This window comes from Passer domesticus, chromosome 3, assembly GCF_036417665.1.
Source record: "Passer domesticus isolate bPasDom1 chromosome 3, bPasDom1.hap1, whole genome shotgun sequence".
Lineage (NCBI taxonomy): Eukaryota > Metazoa > Chordata > Aves > Passeriformes > Passeridae > Passer > Passer domesticus.
The window spans coordinates 60546845-60554645 of record NC_087476.1 but is presented as its reverse complement, the minus strand read 5'-3'; the positions used below and the strand labels follow the sequence as shown (position 1 = coordinate 60554645).

The 7801-nt window shown below is 43.7% G+C and overlaps 1 long non-coding RNA gene across 1 annotated transcript in view; it reads left to right on the top strand.

The window, feature by feature from the left end:
- The first annotated feature begins 780 nt into the window (after window positions 1-780).
- LOC135296713 (uncharacterized) overlaps window positions 781-7801 on the top strand; it is a 70740-nt gene continuing 63719 nt past the window's right edge. Inside the window, exons 1-2 of the long non-coding RNA XR_010358734.1 lie at window positions 781-896; window positions 3980-4154. This is a non-coding gene — a long non-coding RNA (uncharacterized LOC135296713). The remainder of the gene's footprint in view (window positions 897-3979; window positions 4155-7801) is intronic.

Sequence of the window (7801 nt, the reverse complement as noted above, 5' to 3'; positions counted from 1 at the left end):
GACAGGTGAAGCGAGGGGACACGGCCTGCCGGGGACGGTGCGGGAGCCCCGTGAGGGGCTCGGCTGGAGAGGCCGCAGCTCCGACCCAGCCGTGACTTTCAGAAGTTGCGAGGGGACGCTACGAGCCGCCTTGAGCCCACGGGGGAGCTCTCCCGGCTGAACCTACGCCTCCTCCCGACGCCGCCGAGGCAGCCGAAGGCGAGCTCCCACCCCGCGCCGCTCCGGAGCTCCAGGCCGGGTTTTGCGGGCGGCCGCGCCCCGGCGGCGGGGCCGCGCTCCCCGCGGCAGAACGAAGCGCGGCTGGGGCGCGGCGGTGCCTGCGCGGGGCCGGGCTCGGGAGGGGGCAGGGAGCGCCCGGCGGGAGCCGGCCCACGGGGACGGTGTCCTCGGCCCGGGTGCCCCGCGGGAGCCAGCAGCATTCCGGGGTCGGAGCCGGCTCCCCGCGCTGGGCCCGCAGCTGTTCCGCCCTTCCCGCCGCTGCTGGCGGGCGCGGGCGCTCGGGCTCCTGGCGGAGCGACCCGGAGCCGCTCCCGGGTCCCGCGGGCTGTCCCCGCATATTGTTTCCCTGAGAAGTGCCGGGAGGCGGGGGGGTGGGAAGGGGGATCTGCCTGCAGTTGCTCCACGTGCATCAGTAGTTGTCAGTAACATCAAACTGACGTCATCCTCGGGTAAAAAGATCTCTCTTTTGTTCTCGTTCCCTCCCACCACTTCTTCCCCCCCCCAGCCCCCCTCCCCCCCCCCCCGCTTAAAAATCAAAAGCCAGAACATTTGCAAAAAATAAAAATAATAAGAACTCCTCTCCCCCACGTTAATTGCAATGCAAAGGGAGATGTTGCATTACGGATCCTGCCTGGGCTGTGCCGGGCTCTAATGAATGCGCCGAGCCTTTGATCTGGGTGAGTCAGTTGGGTTCAGTTGTGCCGGAAGGTTAGTTGCACATCCTGGCTGATCTGAAATTCGATCAGCAGAGGGGGCAAAGAAAAAGAAAAGCATTTTAATGGGAATCAATAGAGGATCACAGGGTCCTGGAAGGAAATAGGTGTTGATTAAAGATGTGTGGGTTTTGTTCTCGTTTTTCTTTTTTTTCCCCTTTCTTTATTTTTTTATTTTTTTTCTTTTTTCCATGTACACGACTTGTTTAAAAATAAATAAACACCAAAAGCAGCCCGGCAGAAACGAGGGAGGGCAGGCTGGAAAACAGCTTTCCCAATCACCCGTGTGTTTGTGTTCCAGGGAGGCAGTCAGCAGACCGGGAGTTTGTGCAATGCTTCAAGCTACAGCGCGCAAATTTAAAGCAGTAGGCTCCAAAGGATAGCTCCGGATCTCACTGCACTGCATTTCTGTGCCTGAGCTGTTTACTAGTGCATTATTAAATAAGCCCAAAACACTCGCCCCTCTCCCCCCAAGCCAGCTTGTTTTTTCTCCCTCCCACTTCACCTCCCCCCCTTTCCTGCCTGCTGCCGAGCCACAGGGATTCGAGGTACTCGACATGAAGGCGCAGACCTGTTTAGTTGCAGTCATAGGTTTCAAAGCTAAACTTTCTAGGCACGTTTCCACTGTTTAGGAAATACTGAGCTGGAAGGTTCTGTATATGTTGCCTGACTTTACGTTAAAAGAGGGAATTACAGTTGTGTTGAACATTTTTTCACTCAGAAGGAGGTGAGTCAACTTCCTACACAAAGGCTTGAATCACCCACCCTGCACATTGCAATAAAATCCGGACTCTCTTCCATTCATGTGTTCGTGTACACATGCACGTGCAAAAATGAGGTTTGCAGCTGAAGAGCTGGGAGAAGCTGCTGTTTAAAGGCTGAACATCCCTGTCATGATTATATGCTGGCTGTCATCATAGAAACAGGGCATTGCTGCACCACGGTGGTCATGTTTTTATCCACATGGGAAACCTTCCGATCAGTTCAACTTTCTTGTTGAGTTGCCATTTCTTCTGGTTTTGCATTCTGGCATGGCTCTCCCTACCTGCTGCTAAAGATTTCCACATAATTCAGAACTGTTGCTGTTAATGGCATTGCAGTGGTGTGTCCAAGTCCCATGGAGAGCATGAATTTATGCAGGTACTCATTAACAGGCAGCCTTTCAAATGGGGACACTGAGTAGGAGAAAGGACCTCCCAGATGTAAGGCCAAAGAGGTTTCCTGCCTCCCAGGTAAACATAGGCCATGCTGTCTCACCATGGTGGTGTTTGAACATCCTTATCAACAGCTGAATTGTAGTTGCAGTGACGATTTCCATTCTGAGTATGAAATAGAAAACACTTGTTCTACCTTTATAGCTTTTGCTCAGTGTTTGTTTAAACTAAAAATGTTTTGGGGCACATTTTTGGATATTCAGACTCAGATATGATGAGTCTGGATACTCATCATAATTTGCCTCCAATTTATATATAATATATAATATATAATATATAATATATAATATATAATATATAATATATAATATATAATATATAATATATAATATATAATGTATAATGTATAATATATAATATATAATATATAATATATAATATATAATATATAATATATAATATATAATATATAATATATATGTATATATGTGTGTTAGTCAATGTTTATTTTGGTGATCTTTGAAGAAAATAGTTTCAAATTTCTTTGAAAAGAAAGGCAGTGTTAGATAACATGGTCTACATGACTAGATACATACATTTTATAATAGTATGAGGATTTCTTCTCCTATGAGATAATTCATTTATTTTAAAATTATGATGACAATGATAATAAATTCTCTATTTGCTGCAGGACAAAATGCAATAAAAAATTGGATATGACAAGTGCCATTGTCACTCACTATCCTGTGAACACATGGAAGACAATGGAAGGTCAACTACCTAAATTAGATATGTACCTCTTCTAGGTTTGTGCTCATGGAAGGTACCAGATTAACAGCCTAGGAGAATGAAGGGTTTCTTTTATTGTCAGAACTGGTACAATAATGGGATCTTTCCCACACCTTACTTTACTCGTCACTGCCTCAAACCATTTTTCAGAATAGACCACAATTACAATTACCCAGAACCTGCATAGACTTGTGTTCTTAAATTTATTTGTAGAGCTAAGTCATTAGTACTAAGAGGCTGTAGAGACCTGAGAGCTGTGGAGGCTGAGCTATCTGCTGAGAATGCTAAGAAAGTTGTGAATTATTCAATTTTTATGTGAATACTTGTGAAATACCACTGCAACATTTCATATAAGCCAACATTCAGCAGATTACCTGCATCCATTCTGGCCTAGATTTGATCTATGAATGAATGGCTCTCAAGCCCTTAAAAATGCCCTGGGCAATCCTGTTCTATTATCTCCACCATTGTTTTTCCATCCAGATACCAGAGGGATGAGCACAATCAGCAGAGAAAATGAAAATCAAATTGCCTACCAAGAGCTGACCATATGGGGCAGCTGGTCGCTGCTTCCCAACCCCCTGCCTGATGTCTCTTCCCTGCCTCCGATGATGTGCTACTGAGTGCTAGTCAGTCCCCGTCACCCCTTCCAAATCTGTTTTTATGCTGCAGACAAGCAAATTCCCTCAGCTTTTGTATTTTCTGAGAATTTATCCTCTTTTACCTCCAGTTTTCTTGTTTCTCTGCAGACTAAAACTGTTTGGTGTGCCCCCCTCTGCTCCCCCCCCCCCCCTCGCCTACTTTGAATATGAACGCTGGGCCTAGAAATAAGGAAAGGAGGCCAAGAGGAAAATGTGTCTCACTGAGACTTGCCAGATATCCAAGTTGCATGTGGAGAGACAGAGCTTCAGCTCATGTGTCTGGCTCGGACAGCAGCATAGACCATTAAACATCCTGCTGTCTGTCTTGCACTGTCCCGACAGCAGAACTCCTCACACTCATACCTGATGGGCTGGGGGGCAAGGGAGGGGTTGGAGTAGTTGGGGTTGCTGCCATGTTGAGCTGAGGTAGATCTGGTGGGTTATTGTTGATTTCTGTGCCCAGGGAGGCATTTCATGCTACACCATAAGAATGAGGACACTGGGAGGAGGAGAGGTGTCTGCAATCAAATGCTATCACCTTTCATGGTAGAGGAGCAGTGCAGGTTTCCTCCTGCCAGCTTGTCCCCTTAGAGTCTCTGACCCTTGGTTTCTGCAGGGTTCTACAACAGTGATTGGTGGTAAGTAGTTATTATTATTATTATTATTATTATTATTATTATTATTATTATTATTATTATTATTATTATTATTATTTTGCTGCTTCATGGCAGTTCACACGGCCCAGTAAAAACTGGATCCCACTTTGCCTGGCACTGTCTAAACTGTGGTACTGTGTCCTGCCACCCAAGGGATTTGCAGTCTAAATAGGCAGGCCAACAAGGTGAGACAGCGGCATACAGGAAAAAAACCCCAACCAACTACTGGAAAAAAATCCCCACGTGTTGACTTACAGGCTGACTGGTTTTTGACAGTTCCAAAATAGGGTACAGTTTAAAATACCTGTGTTGCTAGATAAAAACACTCTCCTCCCCCAGGCAGATTAACAAAAATTAACAGAAAAAGTGCCGAGGTGTGTCTGCCACAGTACCTTAACACATTTCTCTGTGCTTCATTGTTCTCAGTCTTTGTTCTCAGATCGTGGAACACACAGATTGTGTAATACCTCTATTCTGGGACACCTAGGTTAACACAGTTACTCTCAGCGGGGTGAAGGAGGAACTCTGCGGTAGCTTTAGCTGAAAGTGTTTTACTTCTTGTGGTTTGTGTCCTGACTTTCAGTAATCTTGAGAATTTGAGGACATGCATACATTTATCAGTCTGACAGTTTTGAAAGTGCAAGCATTCTAAATGTTAATAATCTTTTTTTTATGTATGTGTTTGATCTGTAATTTATTTTGTACAATAGAAATATTTTTACAGCACTTGCCATACAAGCACCACCTCATTCTACTGACTGTGGATAGGAGATAGATGATAGCAGCATGTGCTTCCATGCAAAAAAAGAAAGAAAAAAATAAACCTGCTATTACATTAATAGAATCCTGTGACAGAGTCATGAAAAGTTTGTGCATTGGCTCAGCGCCTCTCTGCCTGGAGTGTCAAGGCTCCTGGTTTCTCCTGTGCTCTGGTGGGGAAGCCGTGGAGAGACAGAAGAGCAATTCCAGATTCTGTGCTGCGAATGCTTTCCTTTCCCACCGGCTGGCTACATCCATGCGTGCAGAGCTTTTGATTAGATCTGCTGTTTTGCCTATGGCAATCTTCACTGCAAACGTCCTTCGTCTATACATCATTTCAGCATCTATACATGATAAGATTGCCACCTTTTATTACAGTAAAAACAGGAGTTTTCTTCTCAATAAGCTGTGCTCCTTCCTCAGCTCTCCAACCACCCCTAGGGGAAGTGAGAAGGACAGGAAAACTTTGAAAAACCTTTTACCTCTTTGTTTGGCTTGGAAGAATATGGGAAGAATTTTTTGTAAAATCCAAGGCAGACATTCATAAAAGGGGACTTGCCTGGGTGGCATAAAAGTGAGAAACTTGGTAAAGTAGGTACATGTAAATACACACAAATTACTTAACTGATACATTCACATTTTTTTCTCTTCAAGAAAAATTACATCCATGTATTTCTTAGCTTACATCTCACTTTCAGTCTTTGTTTCCCCTGTTACTTTTAACACCAGGGTCTTGGAGCATTACAATGCCTTGCAGCATTGCAGTCTTCCTTTTTCACTGTGAATAGATTTGTACTGCAACTAGGCAAGTTCTAGTATATTACATGAGAATGAATAAAGACAATAGTGTACAGAAAATGTGAAAAGAGAAAGGCAGTAGATATGAATAAGCAAATAAGTAACTTAATCACATTTTCCTTTGAATGTACAAAATATACTGAGGATCACATCACTAAAAAGCCACGTCTGCTGAAAAAGAAGTGGGTTTTGTGTAAAAACAGATCATGCATCTGTTTGTCTCTCAGTACTTTAAATAGCCAAAGTATGCAGTCACTTTGCTTTTACTCTACAATTAGACTTTGGACTAGGACAGAAGTGTATGTGAGAAATATTGCTGTATGTAGGAAACGAACGCTTAGGCCAGGTAGTTCAGCTTCCTATGAGTTCACAATTGTTCTCTATGGTTTGCCATTTAGTGCTTTACCTGCTTAAGTTTCAAATTATTTGTTTGGTGGGACTTCCTAATTCATTCTTCATTTGAATATTACCTGCTAGACTGAATTGTGGTTTCTGAAAAATTCTCGGATACTTTGTCCAAATTTTGCTGTTCTTTACATTTAGCTGTACCCACTGCATGTTTGCATCCAAGAAATTCCTTTCCATTCGCTCTGTTCATCATTCATATATTTTCAGACAGTGGTTGTTTTGCCCCTGTGTTGTGGTTTAACCTGACAGGCAGCTACACACCAGACAGCCATTCAATCACTCCCCCTCTTCCAGCAGGATGGGGGAGACAACTTGAAAAAAAAAGTCCAATTCTTGGGTTTAGATAAAGACAGTTTAATAGGACAGAAGAGGATGGGACAGTAGTGTTAAAAATATAATTAGAATATACAGGTGATGCACAATGCAGTTGCTCGCTGTGCACTGACCAGTTCCAGAGCAGTGGCCCCCAGCTATCTTTCCCCCTAGTTTATGTGCTGAGCTTGACACCATCCGGTTTGGAATATCCCTTTGTCCAGTTGGGGTCGGCTGTCCTGGCTGCAACCCTTCCCAGTTTCTTGTGCATCTCACCTGACTTACTTGCTGGCAGGGCAGCATGAGAAGGAAGAGTCCTTGACCACTCTTGGCAAGAACTGAAACACCAGTGTGTTACCAACATGATTGTCCTAAATCTGAAACACAGAACTACTCCAGGTGCTGGTAAGAAAATTAACTCTATCCCAACTAATACCAGGATAACTTATTACCTAGATTAATAAATCAAGCCCACCCCTTGCCTAATGAGTTTTGTTGCTCTTCTAGGAAGTCCTTTTCAGCATAGTAGCATCCTTCTGTTATGGAGGTGTCTAGAAGGGGATGCAGTGTTCTGCAGAAATCTTTCCAGATACATAGACAATAAGTTTCCTCTTCTGACATTATTCTACTGCATATGCAGCCCAAAATTGCACCAGTCTTTTAAAATGATATATCTCCTTGAGAACTCATATTCAATTTGTTGTTTGCTGTCACGCATAGGTATCTTGCCGTGCAGATGCTTTCCAGGTTTTGCTTTCTCATGGACTCTTCATATTTCTGATTATCTTTCCTCAGTATATTAGTCTACATTTTTCCACATTGAATCTCATTTTATTGCCCGTCTACATATCTAACCTTGTTAGTTTCCATTTATACTATTGCTATCCTCTCTGACATTTGCAAGCCTCCTGGTTTATTGTCATTTGTGAATTTCATTAATGTACTATTTACCTCCTTTTCCACATCATTAATTGAGATATTAAATAAGAACATACCAAAAACACCCCTGCAGCAAACGGGCTCAATACCTCACCTCCCATCATTACCTGCTGCTTACACTCCTTCGACCACCTTTTCCATCCAGGTCACAGGACTCAGATTCAAGTCAATTTCAATTAGATTTTTCTAAGAGATTCATTTCAGTTTTTAAAGTGTTTATAGGATTTAGCTCCGTGACCTTTTTCTCCCCTTTTTCTTCGTTGCACAGGTGGGACTGATTCTCCTTCCCCGTGTTTCCATAGATAGCAATAATGAATTAGACAGTGATATGGAGGGGAGTGGGGAGGGGGGGGTGGGCATGAATAGCTGCCTTTGACTGATTAAACCAGAATGCAAAATTGTCTCTAGTCTTT